This window comes from Pteronotus mesoamericanus, unplaced genomic scaffold (genome assembly GCF_021234165.1).
Source record: "Pteronotus mesoamericanus isolate MK-2021 breed Mesoamerican mustached bat unplaced genomic scaffold, CSHL_Meso_final scaffold_21, whole genome shotgun sequence".
NCBI lineage: Eukaryota > Metazoa > Chordata > Mammalia > Chiroptera > Mormoopidae > Pteronotus > Pteronotus mesoamericanus.
In genome coordinates this window covers 27,179,588-27,205,003 of record NW_026555310.1, presented here as the reverse complement: position 1 = coordinate 27,205,003, position 25,416 = coordinate 27,179,588, and the positions used below count along the sequence as shown (strand labels likewise).

The 25,416-nt window shown below is 36.6% G+C and overlaps 1 non-coding gene and 1 pseudogene across 1 annotated transcript; both read right to left on the bottom strand.

Moving 5' to 3' along the window:
- Positions 1–12,127: 12,127 nt before the first annotated feature.
- LOC129085154 (U6 spliceosomal RNA) lies at positions 12,128–12,235 on the bottom strand. Its single transcript, XR_008530658.1, has one exon. It is a non-coding gene; the product is annotated as a U6 spliceosomal RNA (small nuclear RNA).
- Positions 12,236–23,521: 11,286 nt separating this feature from the next.
- Positions 23,522–24,028, bottom strand: LOC129084725 (steroid receptor-associated and regulated protein-like; annotated as a pseudogene).
- Positions 24,029–25,416: the final 1,388 nt, after the last annotated feature.

The following is a 25,416-nucleotide window of genomic DNA, read 5'->3' as shown; positions in this document are numbered from 1 at the left end:
CACCTCCTTACCCATTTGCCCACACACTCCTCCATGTGGCAACCATCGAAACGCTCTTTATAGTCATAATTCTGTCTCTGTTCTTCTAGTTTGCTTAGTCTTAGAATCAGTTGTTGATAGATATGTATTTTTTTTGCCATTTTATTGTTTATAGTTTTAATCTTCTTCTTTTCCTTAAATAAATTCCAAAACATTTCATATAATAATGGTTTGGTGATGATGAACTCCTTCAGCTTTTTCTTGTCTGGGAAGCTCTTTATCTGCCTTTCGATTCTAAATGATATCTTTGCTGGGTAGAGAAATCTTGGTTGAAGGTCCATGCTTTTCATTACTTTGAATATTTCTTGCCAATCCCTTCTAGCCTGAAAAGTTTCTTTTGAGAAGCCAGCTGACAGTCTTATGGGAACTCCCCTGTAGGTAACTAACTTCTTTTCCCTTACTGCTTTTCAGATTCTCTCTTTATCTTTAACCTTTGGCATTTTAATTATGATGTGTCTTGGAATGGACCTCTTTGCATCCATGTTGTTTGGGACACTCTGTATTTGCATGTCTATTTCCTTCACCAAATTAGAGAAGTTTTCTTTCATTATTTTTTTAATAGATTTCCAATTTCTTGCTCTTGCTCTTCTTCTGGCACAATGTGAATGTTAGTAAGCTTGAAGTTGTCCCAGAGGTTGCTAATACTATCCTCATTTTTTTGGATTAATTTCTTGTTGGTCTGATTGGTTGTTTTTAGTTAGTGTCCTTATGTTCCAAATCGTTGACTTGATTCTTGGCTTCATCTACTCTACTGTTATTTCCCTGTAAATTGTTCTTTATTTCAAATAATGTAGCCTTCGTTTCTGACTGGATCTTCTTTTATGCTGTTGAGGTCCTTATTAAGTTTCTTGAGCATCCTTATAATCAGCGTTTTGAACACTGCATTTGATAGATTGCTTATGTCCTTAATGTTCAGATCTCTCTCTGGAATTTTGATCTGTTCTTCCCTTTGGGGTATGTTTCTTTGTCTCCTCATTTTGACAGCCTCACTGTGTTTGTTTCTATGTATTAGGTAGAATTGCTATGACATCCTGTCTTGGTAGTTTGGCCTAATGTAGTAGGGTCCAGTGGTATTGCCTCCCCTTGCTGGCTACTTGAGGTGTGCCCTTTGTGTGGGCCGGGAATACTCTCATCTTGTAGTTGAGCCTTGATTGCTGTTGGCAGGTCAGTGGGAGGGATTTAGCCATGTCAGTCAGTTGCAAGGACTGGCTGTTACCACTGACCACTGACCTCCACCCTCCATGGAGGATCAGCAGTGCAGGGGCAGGGTGGTGGTGCTCTGATGTGGTCTGTAGCTGGTTACACAGGCTCTGGGGTTTCCAGGTGGTGCAGGCCAAGATTAGCTCCAACCTGTGTGCCCAGGGCCACACTGAATGAGCTGTAAAGCACTGTGCTACTTGTGCTGGACTTGGAGATTTCCAAGTGAAGCCAAGCTATAAATTTAGGCTGGCTGCTGCTAGTGCTGGACCTGAGGTCACTTACCTAGTGGTATCAGGGCAGGGGGCTTACTGAGGCTGGCTGTTGCTTCTTTGAGAGGATTTAGATAGCAGTGAAGCATGAGCCAAGACCAGCCAATCATATGCAAAAGTCACTGTTAACAGCTTGGGTGGGCCCATAAGTTGGGTTGAAAGGAGTCTCAGGGGATCTCCAGGGCAAGGCAAACAGTGTTAGCCAGGTTGATGAAGTCTCAGATATGGCACCAGCCTGCTGGCTCCATGGTTTTGTGGGGGGAAGATTCTAAAAAGGGACAGTGGCCTGTGCTCACCTTTCTCTCTGGAATAAAGTTGTCCCCCAGCTCTTGCCTTGATGTCAGACACTTCAGTTCCTCCCTGTATGCCACTGGTGCTTTTCAAACTGCTACTCTGGTGCTGAAGTTCAGAGGAAGTGAGTCTGAGAAGTTCGTGTGTGGGTTCTTTGAGAGGAACTTCTCGGGACTCTAGAAGTTTCTTCAAATGACTCAGTACCTGCTGGTTTTTGCAGCCAGAAGTCATAGGGACTTAACCTTCCTGGCACTGGAATGCTAGGCTGGGGGGCCTGGTGTGGGACTGGAATTCCTCATTCCCAAGATATCCCTCCTGAAATTTTATCCACCACACCTTAGTGTGGGATCAACCTGTTCCATGTCTCTACACCTCTTATCAGTCTGGATGGATGTGGTTTCCTTAATTCCAGAGTTGTTGGACTTCCATTCAACTCTATTTCTGATGGTTATGAGTGATGGTTGTTCTATAGTTTAGCTGTAATTTTGATGTGGTTTGTGAGGCGATAAGCCATGTTTACTTATGCATCCACCTTGACCAGAAGTGTCCACACAACTTTTTAATATATGAGACAGCTGGACTGTGATACAATCTCATACTTGATCTTTTTATTTAACCTATAAGCCTGGAGGTGGTGTTAGTATTAATGGTTTAATCCCATTTTACTTTCATTCTCTCTAGATAACTGATGTAAAGTATAGTGATTGAAGGACTATTTTGGGAATACACCCATTATTTACCCATCTAGTTAGATTGTAAACAAAGCCAGGAAAACAAAGGTAGTTAAACATACTTAAAAATATTTTTCTTATAAGAAAAAGAAAAAAATATATTTATTACATTGAAAAAATGTTTACATCTTTTTCTTAATCATGTCAAGACACTCAAAAAGCTTTATGGAAATATGTAATTTAAAGTTTTTCATTTACCAAGTCAACACGGACTAATAATGTTAGTTAAGGTTCTTAAAAATTAAGCTATAATTCCATTCACATTATTTTTTTCTTTCTTTTTTTTTTGCAAGTCTATAAAATTTCTGTTTTCTATGCAGTTTTATATTGGGTTGGCCAACAAGTTCATTTGTTTTTTTCTGTAGGATGGCTCCAGTAGTGCTTAGTTTTCTTTTACTTTATTTGAAACAATTTTGTTAGATTGTACTGTGACCTCTGTCAATATGAGTGTGCATTAAAAAAAAAACTTATAAAAATTGGTGAATTTTTGTGTAGCCATTTATATTGAAGATGGAAGAAAATATGTAAAATTTTCAGTACATTATGCTTTATTATTTCAAGAAAGGTAAAAATGCAACTGAAACACACACGCACAAGATATGTGCAGTGTATGAAGAAGGTCTTGAGGTGCTGTGATTGATCAAATGTGTCAAAAGTAGTTTGTGAAATTTCATGCTAGAGATTTCTCACTGGACAATGTTCTGTGGTTGGGTACATCAGTTGAAGTTGATAGTGATCAAATTGAGGTAAAAATTGATAACAATCAACGTTATACCATGCAGAAGATAGCCAACATACTCCAAACATCCAAATCAATAAATTTATTGGTGAAAATGAAAAATGTATCTTTTATTTTACAGAAAAAACTAAATGGACTTTTTGGCCAACCCAGGATCACACTAGTTCAAATGCATTTCTGTGCAATTACTCCAACATAGCTCCTTTGTAATTATTTCTTTATCTGCAACATGTGACTTTACCAAAGACTTTGAACATAAAACAAACAGAAAATTTCAAGTTATTAGCTTTTAGATGAAAGGGATACGAAATAAAGTCTTTACATGATGTTTGGGGCTGTTTATTTCCAATAAGTGAATGGGAGGCAAACAATCAGTGTTTCTCTCACATTAATGTTTCTCTGTTTCTCTCTCTCTCTCTCTCCCTAAAAATCAATAAAAACATCCTTAGGTGAGGATTAAAAACAAAAAACAAAAACTTTCTGCAGCTTAAGTCTCCCATAGTACTGAGCCACTGACAGCAGCCAGGTGAAGCATCTTTCCTGCAAATTAAGTGGGTTTCCAGCATTTCCATGCAGTTCAGCTTTAGGAGATAGATGTTCAAGACATATTTTTTTTTCCCTTTTTTATTGAATTTATTGGGACAACACTGGTTAACAAAATTATACAGGTTTCAGGTGCACAATTCTACAGCACATCATCTGTGCACTGTGTTGTGTGTTCACTACCCCAAGACAAGTCTTCTATCACCATTTATCCTCCCTTTTAAAGACATGTCATTAATGTACCAGGGTATCCAACCTTTTGGCATCTCTGTGCCACACTGGAAGAAGAGTTGTCTTGGGCCACACATTAAATACACTGTGACAGGTAATCACACATACAACAAATCATAATATTTTAAGTAAATTTATGATTCTGTGTTGGGCTGCATTCACAGCCATCCTGGGCTGCAGACTGGACATCCCTGAAACTATCTTGGCTCTGGTTGCATTAATTATGCCTGGAAAGTTTAATACTCATCTAAGTCCAAAGATAGAAGAACACAGAATATGGTATGCTAATAGGTAAAAGCAGACTGTAAAAGCACAATTTGGTTGTGCTAGTGCAGCCTGTGGGAAACTTTCTTCCACAGAGGCTGAAAGGCTGCTAAAGAGACCAAAGATATAAGGACTGTCACCATAAGAAGAGACAGAAATATTATTCTCTCTTACTTACTACCTACCACCCTGACTTTTAAAAGGTAAAGAAAATTTAGTTTTGTTTCTTATTGTTGTCAATTATGATCTGTGTTGCTCCATATCTTTTTTAAATTATATTTTATTGATTATGTTACTACAGTTGTCCTGATCTTTTCCCCATTTACCTCCCTCCACTCAATACCTCCCATTCCCTCAGGCAATACTTCTCATTTTGGTGTGTCATCCTAACTGCCTGTAGCATTATAATCCCATCAATAATAGGATAGGCCATTCCCAACTCTTCATTAATCAGTTCATTTGTTGATGCTTCATATCTGGGGAGCCGATACTCCAAGAACTCCAGAAACTCCAGGTGGAAGGTGCATGGCAGTTCTCCCATCCTCTAGTTTATTTACTTATTTAAATTTTTTATGGTATAAGAGGACTTTTTTTTGATATGTATCCGTACTCTTTTTCCAAGACCACATTTGAAGAAACTGTCATTAATCCTGTGTGTAGTTACAGCTTTTTTTCCATCATAGATTAGTTGGCTATAACAGTGAGGTTTTTATTTCTGGGTTATTATAGCTTTATTGTAGAGTTTGAGAAGATGGAGTGTGATATCTCCAGCTTTGTAACTCCCATTCTCTAGTTTTTGTCTGCAGATCACCATGACCCCTGGCACAGGCAGGCACCTATGCAACCACTGACACCGGTGCTCATGTGCCCCATACCATTGGGGTGAACCTGCCACATGTTTGACTCAGCATAGTCTGGCAGCCCTCAACCTCCCCTGACCATCCTCAGCCAGCTCTGGCCATTCTAGCAGATCCTGGCAAGTACCCCTGGCTGGCCAGGCCCTGCACCTCCTATATTATTTCAGTTTTTTTAAATCACTTAACATGCATGTATGTACAACCACACACACACAGCACTCCAGAAACATATGGGTTCTGGAAAGTAAACTCAGACACGCAGCAACTAGAAAAAAAATGAATGCTCCCATTGAACTCCTTTTAGTAGGAGACCAAAAAAATTTGGTCAGAAATCTCAAACACTTATCGATCAATAGTTTATATATATTTGTAAGACACTTTGTTTTTTAAAAAGTAACACAAAATTTACCATCTTAAGAATTTTTGTGTACATTTCAGTATTAAGTATTTTCACACTGTTGTGCAACAGATCTCTAGAACTTTAGTCCTGCAAAATTGAAATCCATTGAAAAACAACTCCCCATTTCTCCTCACAACTCTTGACAATTACCGTTTTACTTTTTATATGAGTTTAACTTTAGATACCTCATGTAAGTGATCATATAGTTATAATATTTCCTTTTGTGGTAAGGACTTTTAAGATCTCTTTTATCAACTTTCAAATATGCTTTACAATATTAACTATAGTAATAATACATCATATGACTTGTTATTTTATAACTGAAAGTTTGTGCCTTTGAATACCTTCACCCATTTGGCTGTCCCCCACCCCCACACCTCTGACAAACACCCATCTGTTCTCTGTATCTAAGAGTTTGGTTTTTATTTTGTTGGAGTTTTCAGATTCCACATGTGAAATCATATAGTATTTATCTTTCCCTGTCTGACTTATTTCACTTAGCATATGCCCTCAAGTGCCAACCATATTGCTGTAAATTGTAAGACTTCATTTTTTATGGCTGAGTAATATTCAATTATATATATATGTATGTACATATACATATCTCACATCTTCTTTATCCACACATCCACATCCGTCAATAAACACTTAGGTTGTTTTCATATCTTCGTTACTATGAATAATACTGCAATGAACATGGGGTGCACATACCTTTTCAAGTTAGCATTTTTGTTTTCTTTGCATAACTACCCAGAAGTGAAATTGTTGAATTATACAGTAGTTTTATTTTTAATTTTTGAGTTTTTCCATACGCTGTTTTCCATAGTGGCCATTCTAACTTTAAAAAAAAATTGTAGAATTGGTTTGATTAAAATAGGATCCAAATAGAATCTACACATTTCCTTTTGTTTATAATCTTTAAAAATTCTATAATCCCTGCCACCCTTTTTTTCCTTTTTGTCATTTGTTTCTTTAAAACGCCAGTTTATTTTTCAATAGAATTTCCACATTATGGATTTTGCTAATTGCAAACATGTTCCTTAATTTCTTGTATTTCCTATAAACTTTTTAAATCTAAAAATTTGGTTAAATGGAGGTTCAATTGTCTTTAGCAAGAATGTTTCAGAGATGATGCTGTGTATTTCATATTTTATCGCATCATGAATCAAATAGTTTTGCTTTTTAAAAAATTTTTAAAATTTTTTTATTGTTCAAATATATTTGAATCTATTTTCCTGCCACCACTTTCCCCTGCCCCACTCACCCCCACCTCCCACCCTTGGTTTGCTTTTTGTGTGAACTAGATTGGCTTTGAGCTAAGGTAATATTGATCTGATCCATTCTTCATAAAGTTTCCTGCAAAAATCTTTCTGCTAATGCCATAATTTCCAATCTGTAGCCCATGACCCTAGGAATTGCAGTTTTTCAGAGGTTACATGCCATTCTTGTAAATTTAAAATTTAATCAGTTTTAATATCTAGTATGATTAATTTAAAGAGATATAACTCCCATAAAGGAAACCACTTTCTGTTCCCCAATAATTTTTAAAATTGTAAAGCATTTCTGAGAACAAAAATTAAACAATTGAGCTAATGAATTTAGCACCAATTGATGATTATTTCCTGAATATATTATTTCATTAGGGGTTGTAAAATAGTAATATTAATATTGAAATATAAATATTATATTGTCACTCCAGTTTAAATTGCTTAAAGTATAACATCAAGGGACAAAATAGAGTATTACTGTAGATCAAGGATCCTCTATTAATGCTTTGTCTTGGGGCAATTTTCTATTTCTGGATACAAAGCAAGAGGGTTGATATTCCAGGATTCATCTAGACAGCTAGCACCCCTATGTTTATTGCAATATTATTTACAGTAGCCAAGATATGGAAGCAATGTAGGTATCCACTGAGAGATGAATAAAGAAGATGTGGTGTATATATACAGCAGAATATTATGCAGCAATTAAAAATAATGAAATCTTGCCAGTTGTGACAACATGGATGGATCTAGAGGGTATTATGCTAAGTAAAACAAGTCAGGCAGACAAAGACAAACACCATATGGTTTCACTTATATGTAGAATCTAAAAACAAAACAAAACAGGCCCTGGATGAGTAGCTCAGTTGGTTAGAGTGTCATCCTGATAAACCAAGGTTGAAGGTTTGATTTCAGGTCAGGGCACATTAAAGAATTAACCAATGAATGCATAAATAAGTGGAACAACAAATTGACATTTTTTCTCTCCCTCGTATCTCTATAAAAATCAATAAATAAAATTTAAAATATAAAAACAAAGCAAAAACAAAAATACTAATAGAAACAGAGACCAAAGGGATGGTTACTAGAAGGTAGGGAGTAGGGGGGATGGTTGAAAAGGGAAAAGGGCATATAGTTAACAATATTGTAGTAAGTTTACACAGTGACAGATGATTACTGGAATTATTGGGGTGGTCACATTTTTAGGCGTAAAAATCACTATATTGTACACTTGAAACTAACATAACCAATATAAGATTGTTTACCAACTATACTTAATAAAAATAAATTTTTAAAAAAGGAAGAGTAAATCTCTTGAGAAAACAATATCCTCTAGTGATTTTGCTACTTCTATATATATCTATCACCCAATGAGAAATTACTAGGTATTCTAATAACAAGACCATAAGATAGATATGTGAGAACAAAATAGAGGACAGAGATAGATCCACAGTTTATCCAGACATTGAAAACAGCACACAAGGACTTTAGAATAATATGTTCAAGAAAATCAAAGTAGAGGTGGACAAAAATCAATGAAAGAATAGAGAATTTAATAATAAAACTGGAACATATATAAGGGAATCAATGAAACTTCTAATCACAAACTCTGAAATACAATAACTGACCTTAACAACTCAATAGATAAGTCCAACAACAAATTAGCCCAGAAAGGATTATTAGTGGACTAAAAATAAAAATTCTTTGTGAAGCACAGAATGAAAACAAGAATAAAAAAATATAGAACAGAGCATAAGAGAAACGTTGGCACAATAAAAAATGTCTAATATGCATCTACATGGTATTAAAGAAGAGGAGAAAGAGTGTGCGGCAAAAAAATATTTAAAGAAATTAATGGCAAAGATTTTTCCAAAATTCTCTCAATTTCTATCTTTTTCTTTTTCCATTCTTCTCTCTTTTCCTTCTTCTTTTCCCTGTGTTTCTGTTTGGATAATATATATTGAATTTTCTTCAAGTTCACTGATTTTTTATCCTATGTGTAGTTTGCTGTTTACCTATGCAATAAATTCTTAATTTCAATCATTGTATCATACAGTTCCAAAATGTCCACTTTTTTGATATTTATTTTTATTGTTTAATTTATGTAAAATTCAACTTTTCACATATCTTTTTTCTCTTTTCCTTAACAGATTCATAATAGTAATTTAAAAGTCCTTGTCTGCCAATTCCCAATATATGGCTCACTCTCTGGGTCTGCTTATGATGGCTATATTTTCTCCTGAATACAAGTCACATTTTCCTTCATATTTGTATGTATTTTTTATTTCATGTTGAACATTGTATATTCAAAAACTAATGGAGACTGAAATATTATTTTGTCCCAGAAAGTGCATATTTTTTTATTGTCAGGAGGCTTGAATGAGAGACATTGCTTTGATCCATTTAGACGTTGTGCTCCGCTGGGTTTGGATTGCAAGTTTATTTTGTTTGGGTTTATCTCAGGTTTCAAACACCTTGAGGATGAGATTCGGAGTTCTGTCCTATATGTATAATGTACCCATTCCTCTAGCAAGACTGTGAGACTAGACATTGTGAGACTGACTACATCTATCTGAAAGCAGAACTCTTGCAATGCTTCTGTCCAAACCACCACAGTCCATGTATTTACAGATGGCTTAATCATAATGTTTCAAAGAACATTGCTTCCAGCCAATGAACCAAGTTTGCAGCAAATGAAGTGTGGTGATATGTTCATCTTACAGAACTGACTGGTCTTTATCATCACCTAAAATAACTATCCTAATGAAATGGTAGAATGGCCTTATGATTCAAACACTAAGTTATGGAATAATAAATATTTTATTTTACCTTCATTTATTACATTTCTGGCATTCTTCATTTCTTTATGTTGACCTATGTTTCTGACCTATGTAATATTCTTTCTCCCTTAAGAACTTTAACATTTCTTATAGAGGAGGTCTACTGGCAATTAATTATCTCAGTTTTTATTTGTCTGAGGACATTTATATATATTCTTCATTTTTAAGGATAATTTTGTTGGGTATAGAATTATGGGTTGATATTTTTCTTTTCAGCACTTGAAAGATATCACTTTATTTTCTTATAGTTTGCATAGTTTTTTGAGACACGTGCTATAATTCTAAGTCTTGTCTCTCCATAGGTAATGTATCTTTTTTGCTGGATGCCTTCAACATTTTTGTTTGCAGATATTTGATTTGCAGATATTTTAATATGATATACCTAAGATATATTGTTTTGATATTTATTCTGCTTGATGTTTTCTGAGTTTCTTGAATCTGTGACTTACTCTTTGTCATTAATTTTTTAAAAGTGAACCATTATTTACCCAAATATTCTGATTGTTCTTTCTTCTCCCTCTGGGGTTCTAATTATGCATACATCAGACCATCTGATATTGTCTCACATCTCTTGGATATTGTTTTTTTTTTTAATTTTTGCATTTCAGTTTGAGTAATTTTTATTGACCTATCTTCAAGGATTTTTATTCTCTGCTTACCTGTGCTAAGTTTACTGATGAGCTAATCTAAGCCATTTTTCATCTCTATTACTATGTTTTTTATTTTGATCATAATGTCTTCCTTTGCACTGCTTTCAAGGGAGAATCTGCGTTTTGTAGCTCTTCTAGCCATATTCTGCTATTATTTTAAAAATCAAATCATTTTAACATGAAGTGGTGGATAAAAAGAGGGGGGCATTCTATGACATAGATTAAGACATGGCTTTAAGTGGGCACTGTAAACTTAAGTCTTGAGGTGTGAACTTCCTAAGTGTCCCTATCTGTCCTGGAGATGTAGTACTAGGCCTATTTTATCTTCCTGCTCCTCCTCTAGGGGTAGAGAATTTTTTTTTTGTCTTACAATTTTTGTTGCTTTTTCTATTACGAACTAAGGTTGTTTTTTTTTTTTCCATAGAAGAAATAGGAGAGATGGGTTTCAGCGGTGGCTGCTGTTCCCTCCCACAGCCAGCCCTGTGAAGGAATCTTTCTCAGGATTTCCCCTACTCTTCTTTGTGAGAGCCTGGTTGGATTCCTGGAGGAAAAACCTACCAGAGTCTGCAATTCCCTATATGCCTGTGCCCCTCAGGAACATCACTCTGATTTTAGCCCACATCTAATCTTAACCACTTGATTAAAAAACTTTTGGCTGCATCTCCTTACTGGCTTATGTGACATCTGGAAGCATCTGCCCCCAGTAATGAAGTGGTTAGATCTTGGTATTTCTCTGTCTTTCTCCAGATTTCAGGTGGGCTGTTTGCTCTGTAACTGTAGTTCTCATATATGTTCAGGAAGAGTCATTAAATGCCCATCTTATTTTTCTTTTTGTAAGGGTGACACTCTTTCCATCTCTTTATATCTCCAAGCTGAAATTATAAGCCAAGAATGGCCTTTTGAAGACTCAGTTATTCTATCAAGAGGATAGGGCTGAGATATGTCCTCCAGTTTGCAGTATATACTCTGAGTCCATGACAAAACTAGGATTCCTGTCTCAAAATCAAGGGCTTGAAATGGGTGTGCCTCCTTTTGTAGTTATACTTAAAGTTCCACTAATGAATTTTTTGTTTCCTATCTCACAACTTTGGGCTTTGCTGGTTTGGAAGTATTGATTCCCAAAAGAAAAACATTCCACAAATGGACACATTAATTCCATTAAACTGGAAATTACCTGGCTTTTAGGGCAATTCAATGAACCAACAGGCAAAGGGAAATTATAGTACTGTATGGGATAATTAATACTATTAAGGTGGAATTAGGCTGTTGCTGTATAATGGCATAAAGAGAAGTATGTCTGGAACACAGAAAATGCTCTGGGATACCTCTTAGTCCTCCCATATCTTATGATAAAAATTAGTGGAACACTACAGCAAACCAGTAAAGTTAGGACTGTTAATGGCATAGACCCTTCAGAAATAAAGGTTTGGATCATCTCATCAGAAAAGGAAACACAACCATTTGAGAGAAATGGTAACATGTAATGAGTAGTAGAGGCAGTTATAAATATCATTTACCACCATGCGATGAATTTCTATAAATAATATTTATAAGCAAGTGATTATTTATTATCCTAATACTTATTAGTCATTCTTCTTCTTTCACCAAACCCAGAATGATGCACTTCTCTTATCAGAAGGAGGAAGATTGACTGTGGACAGATTTAAAAACACACTGTGAACTATAGAAACTTTCATTAAGAGGTTTTATGGACTGCCTGGCTCTGTGCTTAACATTTATAGTCATAAAGACAGATTCAAATTGCCACTCTTATTGTACCTTGGAAACTGAATGTACTTTTACTTTATTTTTTTCTTTTCTTTTTCACAAAATTGTGTGTCATCCTTTTGCAGAGACCATGCTTAATCTTCTCTGTATCATTCCAATTTTAGTATATGTGCTGCCAAAGTGAGCACTGAATGTACTTCATTTTAAATTAGGGATAATAACTACTACATATTATTCATTACAATTTTTAAAAACATCTAATACAGGGTCTAGCATATAATATGTTAGTTTCCTTAATTCCTTCTCCTTTCTAAAACTATCTCCTTGCTGAATATGTACACATATATTCCTCTTTAAGATCCTGAAAACCTTGTTATTTTTCTTTAGTTTAGTTCCTTTCTACCTCTACTAGCTTAAAATACAGGCCTCGTTACATTAGAAAAAAATGTTGATTTGCATATTGTAGACGAGAGCATCCTAACTGATGTACCAAGGTACAATGATGTGCTAAGGGTCACTGATGTGCCATTTATAGGTTACAGGCATGCAAATACACTGAACTTCTCAGCTATTAGTGCTGTCAGCTTGAGCCTGGGGTGGCTGGAACGCTATTTATCTTTTTTCTCCTCAGACCATGAGCAGCCTCTTTCATTTACCACAGAGTCCCAAACAAAAGTAGTATTGTCAATTTTTAATTTGTACTTTGACTGAAAATACTGTAATTCTACAAAGGGAAACTAGAGAGAATTAATTTAATTTTCCAAACATCATTTTATCAATATAGATTGGATAAGAGCTGGAATATAAAAATTAGGTAAAAGATGCTTTGATGCCCTTTTGAATTTATCTATCTATCTATCTATCTATCTATCTATCAATCAATCAATCAATCTATCTATCTATCATCTATGTAAAGGGGAAGAGAGAGAGAAAGAGGGAAACACTGATGCAAGAGAGAAACATCAGTCAGTTGATTCTCACACCCTGACTGGGGACTGAACTGCAATCCAGGTATGTGCCCTGACCAGGAATCAGTCCTGCCAACTTTTGCTTTGTGGGATGATCCCAACCAATGGAACCACACTGGTCAGGGTGATGCTCTTTTGTGATAGTCCCTTTATTGAGGATATTTTTTCACTTTGTACATTTGGACTCTGCAATTTTATTCCAGACATTTAATACCTTATCTACTTATTCTATTCTACAGCTCAATGCACAGCAGTTAAATAGGAACATTGCTTAACGTGTATAAAAGACTAGAAAAGTTCTACTTTAAGAAATTCCTCCAACCAAAAGAGTATCTGCTGCATACATAATTTAGTGCAGTGCTGTCATTGTGCTAGTGATTGTGGAAACGATATTTGTTGATAGTTGGATATTTAATAGTTTCATTCTTTTACCATAATTTCATTTATCCTTTTGTTGAAATTATTTATTAAAATTAATCATTTTTATTTTTACCAAACTAATACATGCAGATAGTTTTAAAAAATCTAATAGTGCTAAAAGTTTATATTAAAAAAATGAAAATAGCACTCTGCTACCCCTTCCCTCCCTACTCCACCCCTTTCTCTAAAATCAACCACTTATAATTCTTAAGATCTGTCCGCTATTTGGCTACATATTTCTAAGTGACATTCATATATTACCATCTCTTTGTTTACCCATTTATTTATTAACTTACTCGTATGGTAGATTAGGATTCTTCTCACTCATACCCCATCCTTCTGTACCATTCTTCCCTTTATTCTTGCAACATAGCTAAAGCATTATGAATTCAACATCCAATATTTACCTTATTTGGAGTAGGTAAATACTATTGGTTGTTGAACCAAATAGTGTCCTAAGATTATATTTCTGTTTTTCTCTAAATCAGTTTTTCTTATGGATAGCAACTGCCCCGTATTTCATATGTTTTTTGTTCTTTTTATTGAGAATTGTTTTCCCACATCCTTAAACATCTTCTAAAAACAGATTTTCATGTGGTCTAAGGCATCAGATTATCTAAAATTTCCATTATTGCCCTGTGGAGGTGTCTCCCAAACATCCTCTCCTGTTCTGCTCCAATCATGACTTGTTCTTTTCCTTTTCATTTATCCTCCCATTTTTTTTTCCTGGAACCTATCCCTTCTTTTTGGTTAATGTCCTCATTTTGTTAGATGGCATTCTGATTAAGATTCTCTTATACATGAGAGGTAAAATTTTTTAAAATATTTTTTAATTCTTCAATTACAGTTGACATCCAATATTATATTAGTTTCAATTATACAACATAATGATTAGACATTAATATAACTTACAAAGTGTTCACCTCAATAAGTCTAGTCCCATCTGGCACTGTACATAGCTACTACAATATAATTGACTTTATTCCCTATGCAGTGCTTTACATCCCAGTGAGCATTTTTATAACCAGCAATTTGCACATCTTAATCCTTTTCCCTTAATCACCCATCCCCCAATCCCCTCATATCTGACAACCATGAAAACATTCTCCATATCTATGAGTCTGCTTCTTCCTTGTCTGTCCACTTATTTTGTTTTTTTAGATCTCAAATATAAACAATATCACATGGCATATTTCCTTCTCTGACTAACTCCACCCAATGCAACACCCTTTAAGTCCATCCATGTTGCTGCAAATGGCAAGACTCCACTCATTTTCATGGCTTTTTAATAGTCCATTGTATGCATGTATCACCTTTTTATCCACTTGTCTGTCAATAGATATCTAGGTTACTTTTTTATCTTGGCTATTGTAAACAATACTGCAATGAACATAGGGATGCATATGTCTTTTTTGAATTAGTGTTTTGGGTTTCTTCAGATAAACACCCAGAATTGGAGTTGCTCAGTCCTGCTTGTTACTTGTTATAGCCTTGGTTTTAAAGTCTATTTTTGTCTGATATAAGTATTGCTACCCCAAATTTTTAAAATTTCCATTTGCATGAAATATCGTTTCTATCCCTTTACATTCAGTCTGTGTGTGTCTTTTGATCTGAAGAGGGTCTCATAGACAGCATATGTATGGATCTTTTCTTCCTCTCCATATAACCACCTTATGTCTTTTGATTTGAGAATTTAATCCATTTACATTTAAAGTAATTATTGATAGATATGTAGTTATTACCATTTTATTTGTTGCATTTTTAAAATCTTTTCTCCTTTCCTCTAAAAGAGGTCTCTTTAACATTTTTTGTAATACTGGTTTTGTGATAATGAACTCTTTTAGCTTTTTCTTATCTGGGAAGTTCTTTGTCTGTACTTTGATTCTAAATACAGCTTTGCTGGGTAGAGTAATCTTGGGTATATATCCTTGTTTTTCATCACTTCAAATATTTTGTGCCCTTTCCCCAGGCCTGCATAGTTTCTGTTGAGAAATAAGCCGACAGTCTTATGGGAGCATCCTTGTAGGTAACTAAGTGCTTTTCTCTTGCTCTTTTTAAGATTCTCTATTTGGCAACTGATTAATGTTTCTCTCTCACATCATTGTTTCTCTCCCTTTTTTTCTTCTTCCCTTCCCCTCTCTCTAAAATAAATAAATTAAATCTTAAAAAAATATTGTCTAACCTTTAGCATTCTAATTATTGTATGATGTGACTTGGTGTGGGCCTTTTTGGGTTTATCTTGTTTGGGATTCTCTGTGCTTCCTGGACTTGTATGTCTATTTTCTTTGTCAGGTTAGGAAAGTTTTCCACCTTTATTTCTTTAAATAGGTTCTCAGTTCCTTGTACTCTCTCTTCTCCTTCTGGTAACACTATGTTGAAAATGTTGGGACACTTGATATTGGCTCAGAAGCCCCTTAAACTAACTATCCTCATTCTTTTGGAATTTTTTTTTCTATTCTAATTGGGTGTTTTCTGCTACTTTGTCTTCCAGGTCACTGATGTGATCCTCTGCTTCATCTAATCTACTGATGACTCTCTTCAATGTATTCTTCATTTCAGTTATTGTATTCTTCATATGACTGGTTCTTTTTTGTTTTCTATCTCTATTTTTATATTTCCTATTTCTCTGTTGGATCATCTAGCCTTTCCCTAAATTCATTGAGAATACTTATAACCAGTGTTTTTAACTCTGCATCCAGTAGATTGCTCATCTCCATTTTGTTTATTCCTTTTTCTGGAGTTTTGTTCTGTTCCTTTATTTGGGACATGTTTCTTTGTCTTCTCATTCTGGCTGTCTTCCTGTGTTTGTTTCTATATTAGGTAGAGCTGCTACATCTCCTGATCTTGGTAGAGTGGCCTTATGTAGTAAGTGTCCTATGGGGCCCAGTGGCATAGTCTTCCTGGTTACCAATCTGGGTGTTCTAGGTGTGGTCTTGTGGGGGGTGTGTGTACCTCCCGTTGCATTTGAGCCTTGATTGGTATAGGAATGGGAGGAATTGCCCTTTAGGATGATTGGCTGTGAGGAATGGCCATCAATACAGTATAGGAGCTTCTTGTGCAGGGACTGACCCTATGGAGCTTGATTCACTTTGGCAGGGCTCTGGCATCTGCTGAGTCTGCCCTTTTGGTGTGTCACTTGAGGAGGTGGTTGGCTGGTGCTCTGCTGTGGTCTGAGGCTGACCACTAGATGTGTTGGTTCTGAGGACTCTTGGAATGGGTTCTAGTGCAGGCCAAAGTCAGCAACTGCTTGTGCCTGGCCTGGGGTCACTTGGTATGTACTACAAAGTGATCAGCAGATGGTTGATGCTTGTGCTGGTATTGGAGGTGCTAGAGAGTGACTAAGCTGTAAAATGAGGCTGCCTGCCACTGGTGCCAGGCTTATGGCTGCTTAGCAAGAGGTATGGAGCATGCTCAGGCCAGATGCTACTTGTTCAGAGTTTGTAAACCTTTGGGAGATATTGGGAAACTCCACAGCATGAGCCAAGATGGGTCTTTTACTGTAAAAGCTACAGGGAGCCACTTGGGTGGGTCTGAAAGTGTGGTGGAGTGGGGTCTCAGGGTATCACTAATACAGGGTGAACAATGTTAGTCATGTTGATGAAGATTCAGCTATGGAGCCTGCTTGTGTCTGCATGCTAGGTCAGTGGAGGTGCTCAACAAGGGAATAATGGCTTCTGCCAGCACTTCTGAAAGAATGCTGCCACTCTAGCCCTTGCCCTGAATCCAGACAATTCGGCTTGTCCCAATATGTCACTGTTGCTTTTTGAGCTGCTTCTCCAGCACAGGAGCTGAGTGAGTGAGTCCATCAGCAAACAAGTCTGTGCTCTGGCCCTTTAAGAAGAACACCTGGGTCTCTGGAAGGCCTCTGTCTCAGCCACAAACCCTCAGCTACTATCACCACTGGTTTTCTCAGCCAGAAGCTATGGGGACTAGCTTTGAGTACTGGCAGTATGTAGCCAGTGAGGTTTATCTGAGGCTCAATTAGTGCTAATTGAAAAGAGAAAAAGAAGTTTTGTGGACTTCTCTTTCTGGCACTGGTGCAGCATGGTGTGGGGCTGAGACCCCTTGTTTCTTACCCTGGGTCATGGGGACCCCCTCAACTGAGATATCCCTTCTTATTATCAAACACAAGACTGGGGTGTGGAATCAGCCGTTTTTGCCTCTCTACCCCACCTACCAATTTCAACATGGCTTATTCTTTATATACTTAGTTATAGGATTTGTGTTAGTTAGGATTTGTGTATAGGAACAGTCTTCTGGCTGTTCTCAATGACAGTTGTTCTGTAGACTGGCTGTAATTTTGATATGGTCATAGGAGGAAACTTGCACAGGGTTTATCTAACCTGCCATCTTGACCAAAAGTAAAAGGTGAAGTTTTGAAATTTTGTGTCTCTGAAAAGATCTATTCCAGCTTCATAGCTTCATTTTTGATAATTTAGTTATAAAGTTTAATTCTGAGAAGCATTTTCACTCAGAAATTTGAAGATACTTCAAAATTTCCCCTAGCTTCCAATATTATAATTGAAGAGTTTAATATTTTTATTTTTGATACTATGTAAGTGGCCTATTATCCCCCTGCACTCATACTGCCATAAACTTTTGGGATCATTACGCTATTCCCAAGGTCTTGAAACTTCAAAGTGAAGGGCCTAGGTTATATGTCTCTTGTTTTTGCACTGAATTTCAATAAACCCTTTGAATTTGGACTCTTGTATCCTTTAAGATAGGGAAATTTTCTTTTCATATATCTTGAAATTTTCCTTCTTTCTCTTAGATCTTTTGTTTATTTTTAACTACTAGACAGATGCTGAACCTCCTGGATTGATACTCTTCTTTAGAATTTTTTTCCTCTTCTACCCTTTATCTGTCTTGAATTTGACAAGTTAACATTATAAAATACTTTAATTATTAAAATGTTGGTAATAACATTTATAATATCAAAAATCTTGTTCTTTTTTTAAATCATGGGAAGATATACATTAAACTTACCAGTTTAACCATATTTAAATGTAAATTAAGTAGCATTCAGTACACCTGCAATTTTGGGCAACCATATCCACTGTCCATTTTCAGAAAATTTTCACTTTACCACAATAGACACTCTGTACTCACTGAAAGGTAACTCTTCATTTCCCAGGTCCTGAAGCCCCCAGTAACCTTTATTCTACTTTATAGCCCCATGAATTTGCCTAGTTTAGGTACTTCATCTCAGTGGAAACATTATTTGTCCTTCGGTGTCTGCTTTATTTTACTTAGCATAATGTTTTCAAGGTTCATCCATGTGGTAGCATATATCAGAGTTTCATTACTTTTTATGGGTGAATAATATACCATTGAATGTATATACCACATTTTATCTGTTCATATGTTGATGGACTTGGGTCTTTTCCCCACCTTTTGGCCATTGTGACTAATACTACTGTAAACATTTGTGTACAAGTATCTCTTTGAGCCTCTTCTATCAATTCTACTGGAAATATAACTTAGGAATAAAATTGCTTTATCTATGGTAATTCTGTGTTTAACTTCTTGAAATGCCCAACTGTTTTCCATGAGTGCTTTCCCATTTTACATTCCCACCACCATTGCATGGAGAATTCCAATTTCTTCATATTCTTGTCTTCCTCCCTCCCTTCCTCCTTCACTTCCTTCCTCCCTCTTCCTTTCTCTTTCCTTTCCTAACTAGAGTGATGTGATACATCATTGTGGTTTTGATTTGCATTTTCACATTGACTAAGGGTGTTGAGCATCTCTTTATGTGCTTATTTGTATATCTTGAGATGTATCTATTCAAATCCTTTTCCCATTTTTGAATTGGGTTTTGTTGTTGAGTTGTAGGAATTCTCTCTCTTTTTTTTTTTAATCTTATTTGTTTTTTAGAGAGAGGGGAAGGGAGGGAGGAAGAGAGGGAGAGAAACTTTGGATGTGCAAGAGAAAGAGTTGCCTCTCGCACACCTCCAACTGGGAACCCAACCTGCAACCCAGGGTGTCCCAATAGTTGGGCTGTCTTTTCACTCTCTTGATAGTGTCCTTTGATGCACAAAAGTTTTTAATTTTTAAAAAATGCGATAAATTGACATGTAACATTTATCAGTTTCAGGTGTACAACATGATTCATTATTTGTATATATTGTGAAATAACTGCCACAATACATCTAGTTAACATCCATCACCAGTTAGAATTTTCTTTACATATGATAAGAACTTTTAAGATTTATTCTATTAGCAATATATAATACAATATTATTAACTATAATCACCATGATGTACATTATATCCCCATGACTTGTTTATTTTTATAACTGGAAGTTTGTACTTTTTGAGTCTGTGCACTCATTTGGCTCACCCCTGACTACACACCTGTGATAACCATCTGTTATCTATGAGTTTAGTTTTTTATTTTATTGGTGTTTTTTAGGTTCCATATATGAGTTCATAAAGTATTTGATTTGTCTGACTTATTTCATTTAAAAAAATGCCACCAAGGTCCATCCATGTTGTCACAAATGGCAAAATTTCCTTCTTTTTATGGCTTAATAATATTCTATTTATGTGTATATAACATGACCTATTTATACATTCATTCATTTACAGACACTTAGGTTGCTTCCATGTCTTGTCTATGGAAATAATGCTGCAATGAACATGGGGGTGCATATATCTTTTTGAGTTAGTTTGAATTTTCTTTATCATTTTTTTAGTTTCAATTACAGTTGACATACATTATTTTACTAGTTTCACATGTATACCACAGTGATTAGATATTGCATAACTTAATAAGTGATCATCCCAATAAATCTCACACCATCTGACACCATGCATAGTTATTAGAATAGTGATCATATCCTCTATGCTGTACTTTACATCCCCATGACTATCCTGTAACATCCAATCTGTGGTTCTTAATCCCTTAACCTTTTTTGCCCATCCCCCATCCCCTCTCCCATTTGACAACTGTCAAAATGTTCTCTATGAGTCTGTTTCTGTTTTGCTTATTTGTTTTTTAGATTCAATTGTTGATAGATGTATATTTATTGCTATTTGATTGTTCATAGTTTCTTTTTCTCCTCCTCCCCCTCCCTTCATCTTCTTCTCCTTCTCCTTCTAGAATACCCTTTAACATTTCATATAATACTGGTTTAATGGTGATAAACTCATTTAGCTTTTCCCTGTCTGGAAAGTTATCTGTCTTGTGATTCTAAATGATAGTTTGCTGGGTAATGTTGGTTGTAGGCCCTTGTTTTTCATCACTTTGAGTATTTCTTGTCAATTCCTTCTGCCCTGCAAAGTTTTTGTTGAGAAATCAGCTGACAGTTTTATGGGATCTCCCTCACAGGTAACCGATTTTCTCTTGCTGCTTTTAAGATTCTCTGTCTTTAAGTTTTTGAATTTTAATTATGTGCTATGGTGTGGGCCTCTTTGGGTTCATCTTGTTTAGGACTCTGTGCTTCCTGGACTTGCATGTCTGTTTTCTTCGCGCAGTTAGGGAAGTTTTCTGTCATTATTTTTTCAAGTAGGTTTTCAATTCCTTGCTCTCTCTCTTCTCCTTCTGGCACCCCCATGATGTAAATGTTGGTATGCTTGAAGTTGTACCAGAGGGTCCTTACACTACCCTCATTTTTTTAAGATTCTTTTTACTTTGTTGATTTACTTTTTTGATTCGATTCTTGGCTTCCTCTACTCTACTGTTGTTTCCCTGGTATGTAATTTTTCATTTCAGTTAGTGTATGCTTCCCCTCTGACTGGTTTTTTTATGCTGTTGAGGTTTTCACTAAGTTCCCTGAACATCCATAAATCGGTGTCTTGAATTCTGCATCTAGTAGATTGCTTGTCTCCATTTTATTTAGTTCTTTTTTCCCAGAGTTCCGTTCTTTCATTTGGGCTATGTTTCTTGTCTCCTCATTTTATCTCTATGTCTCATTCTATGTCTGGGCCAGGCCTGGTAGAGTGGTCTAATGTAGTAGGTGCTCTGTAGAGTCCAGTAGCATAGTGTCTCTGGTTACCCAAGCTTGGGTATGTGAGGTTCACCCCTTATGTGGGCTGTACACCCTCCTCCTGTAGTTGAGTCTTGATTGTTGTTGGCAGGTCAATGGGAGGGATTTACTCCCAGGCTGATGAGCTGCAAGGACTGGCTGCAAACACTGACCACTGACCTACCATTACTGTGGGGGATTAGCTGTGTTAGGGCCTATCCCATAAAGCTGGACTTACTTCAGCAGGCTCTGATGCCAGTTGAACCTGCCCCTTGAGTGTTTGGCTTGTGAAGATGGTTGGGTGGTGGTGTTTCAATGTGGTCTGAGGCTATCCACTGGGTGCTCTGGCTCTGGGGTTTCCCAGGAAGTGCAGGCCAAGGTCAGCCACTGCCTGTGTTTCAATGAGAGACACAAGGCATAAGATACAAAGCGATCTGCAGATGGCTGCTACTTGTGCTGGGCTTGGAGATGCCCAGGACAGGCCGATCTATGAACCAAGGCTGGCTGCTGCCAGTGCCGGGCCTGGTCCCACTTAGCTAGAAGTACAGGGCTTACTGAGGCCAGGTGCTGTTTTTTGGAAAGATTTTAGGAAAATGTGAAGCATGAGCCAAAACAAGCCCTTTGTATGAAAAGGCCACTGGAAACAGCTTAGGTGGACCCAAAAGTTGAGGGGGGCAAGGCCTCAGGGAATTAACAGGGCAGGGCAAACAGTGTGATCGGGGTTGATGGAGTCACAGATATGGTGCCAGCCTGCCAGCTCTTTAGGGGAGGACTCATCAAAGAAACAATAGCATGTACAAGCAATTCTCTCTGGGAGAAAATTGCCCCTACAGTTCTCACCCTGATACAAACAATTCATTTCCTCACTGAATGTCTGGTGCCTTTCAAACTGCTGTCCTTGTGCTGGAACTCAGAGGGAGTAAGTCTGAGTTAGTCTGTGTGTGGCCCCTTAAGAAGGAAGTACATGGGACTCCAGAAGCATCCATTTCCCTCTGCCTCAATCCCTACTGGTTTTTACCACCAGAAGTTATAAGGATTTCTCTTTCTGGCATTGAAAACTTGGAATGGGGACTGGGTGTGGGGCTGGGACCTTTCACTCTTCAAGGGGGACTTCCATAGCCCAGATATCCCTCCTGATTTTTATCTATCACATGTGGGAATGGGACCAGCCCATTCTGCTTCTTTGCCCCTCCTACCAGTCTTGATGTGGCCTTTTCTATAATTCTGTAGTTACAAGACTTCCATTCAGCTAGATTTCAGGCAGTTCTGAATGTTGGTTGTTCTGTAGTTTTGTTGTAGTTTTGATGTGGTTGTGGGAGGAGGTGTGTTTACCTACTCTGCCATCTTGACCTGAAGTCAAGTGTTTGAATTTTCTTTGAATAAATACACAGAAGAGGAATTGCTGGATAATATGGTAGTTCTATTTTTAATTTTTTGAGGAACCTCCATACTGTTTAATTACGTGGCTATGCCAATTTACATTCCCACCAACAGTGCATGAAGGCTCCCTTTTCTCCACATCTTTGTCAACACTTGTTATTTCTTGTCTTTTTTTATAATAGCCATTTTACTGTGTCAAATTATATCTCATTGTGCTTTTGATTTGCATTTTCCTGATGATTAATAATTAGTACACTTTTTCATGTATTGTTGGCCACCTGTAGGTCTTTGGTAAAAATTTCTATTAATATCCTTTGCCCATTTTTAAATTCGATTGAGGGTTTTTTTTGTTTTTTTGTTTTTTTTTTGCTTTGAGTTTGCTTTGAGTTTAATATATTTTGGGTATTAATCCCTTATCAGGTATATGATTTACAAGTATTTTCTCCTGTCCTGTAGGCTGCCTTTTCATTTTGTTGACAGTTTCCTTTTTTACTGCGAAGACTTTTTAGTTTGAAGTAATCCCACTTGTTTATTTTTATTATTTTTTTTCACTGTTCACAATCTCCCATCACCCAAATTCCCACTCCAAGAATATAAGCTCCAAGAAAGCTGTGGTGTCTTCCCTGTCATTTTGCTGATCCTGGCAAAGCAAGAGTGGATCCTGGGAATTGCATCCCCTGGACACTTGAGCCTGGCATGCCAACCCCCTCTTTCCATGGTCAGGCTCTTCCAGTTAATCTGCTTGCCCACAGACACAGGAGGAGAAATCTTTGAGCAAGACCATGACTGTTTCCCAAGCTGAAGATCTTGAGGGCACTGTCTTCATGGGCTCCCTTGGCTTCAGGAGCCTCCTGGCAACAACACTATGGGCTGACTGGGGAGGAAGCTGGGGCCACTGTCCCTCTGCAGGGTGGCAGGGTGCCCCTGGCCTAGGCAAAGGGCCACCCACCCATGGGACCTTTCTGAGTCAGATGGGGCTGGCTTTCCCCACAGAACAAGATGTAGGTCTTCATTGGAGAGATGACATGTCCTAGATTAGGGGTGGGGGCTAGGGTAGCACTGGGTGTGTTGCTAGGGAAAGTTGTTTCCCAAAAGCATGGTTGATAAGAAAGGCCAGGTGAGCTCCAGGGGTGGCCTTCTGATGCGCTATATTCCTACATGAACTGGTCTCCAGGTCTGTCTCAAAATCCATGATGTTGGGACTGGTCCTTTGGTCCCTTGGGCTTTCTGATGAGGCCATTGCTGCTGCCACAGTGCCTAGTCTAGCATTATCAAGAGGAGCAGTTTTTGGTAGCCTCTTCCGGTATGTCCCAGTTGTTTATTTTTGCCTTTGTCTTCTTTGTTTTTGGTGTCAAATCAAAAAAATTATTGTTAAGACTGATGTCAAGAATTCTACCACTTATGTTTTCTTCTAGAAGTTTTATGGTTCCAGTCTTATTTTCAAGTCTTTAATCCATTTTGAGTTAATTTTTGTGTATGGTGTAAGAAAGTGGTTCATTTTCATTCCCTTGCATATGGCCGTCCAGATTTCCAAATATCATTTATTGAAGAGACTGTTCTTTCCCCATTGTATATTCTTGGCTCCTTTGTAATAATAAATTGACCATATATGTTTCGGTTTATTTCTGGCCTCTCTAAACTGTTTCATGATCTGTGTGTCTGTTTTTATGCAAATACCATACTGTTTTGATAACTATAGCTTTGCAATATAGGGACTGTGATGCTTCCAGTTTTTTTTTTTCCCTCAATTTTGCATTGCATCTTTAGGGTTCTTCATGGTTCCATACAAATCTACAGACCATTTGTTCTATTTCTGTGAAAAATGTCTTTGAATTTTGATAGGGATTGAATTAAGTTTATAGATTGTTTTGTGTAGCATGAACATTTTAACAATATTAATTCTTCTAATCCATAAGCATAAAATATTTTTCCACTTATTTGTGTTCTCTTCAATTTTTCATTATTGTTTTATAATTTTCAGTGAACAGGTTCTTCCACTTGGTTAAATTTATTTTTAGTATTTTATACTTTTCAATGCAATTGTAAATGAGATTTTCTCAATTCCTCTTTTTGATAGTTTTGTTATTAGTGTGAAATGCCACAGCTTTTTAATATATCGATTTTATATCCTGTGACTTTACTGAATTTACTTATTAATCTCGACACTTCTTTTGGTGAAGTCTTTAGAGTTTTTTATATACAATATCAGGTCATATGCAAATAGCAATAGTTTTACTTCTGCCTTTCTGAGTTGGATACCATTTATTTCTTTTTACTGACTAAGTGCTGTGGCTAAGGCTTATAATATTAAGACTTATAATTATGTATATAATACTTATAATAGTAATACTTAGAATAAAAGTGCTGAGAGTGGGCATCCTTGTTTTGTTGTACTTAGAGGAAAAGCTTTCAGCTTTTCACCCCTCAAGATGTTAGCTGTGTGTTTGTTGTATGTGGTGTTCATTATGTTGAGCTGAGTTCCTTCTATCCATTCTGTTGACTTTTTTTTTTATCATAAATGAATGCTAAATTTTGTTAAAAGCTTTTTCTGCATCTACTGAGGATCACTTTATTTTATCTTTCATTTTGCTAATGTGGTATATTACATTGATTGATGTGCAGATGTAG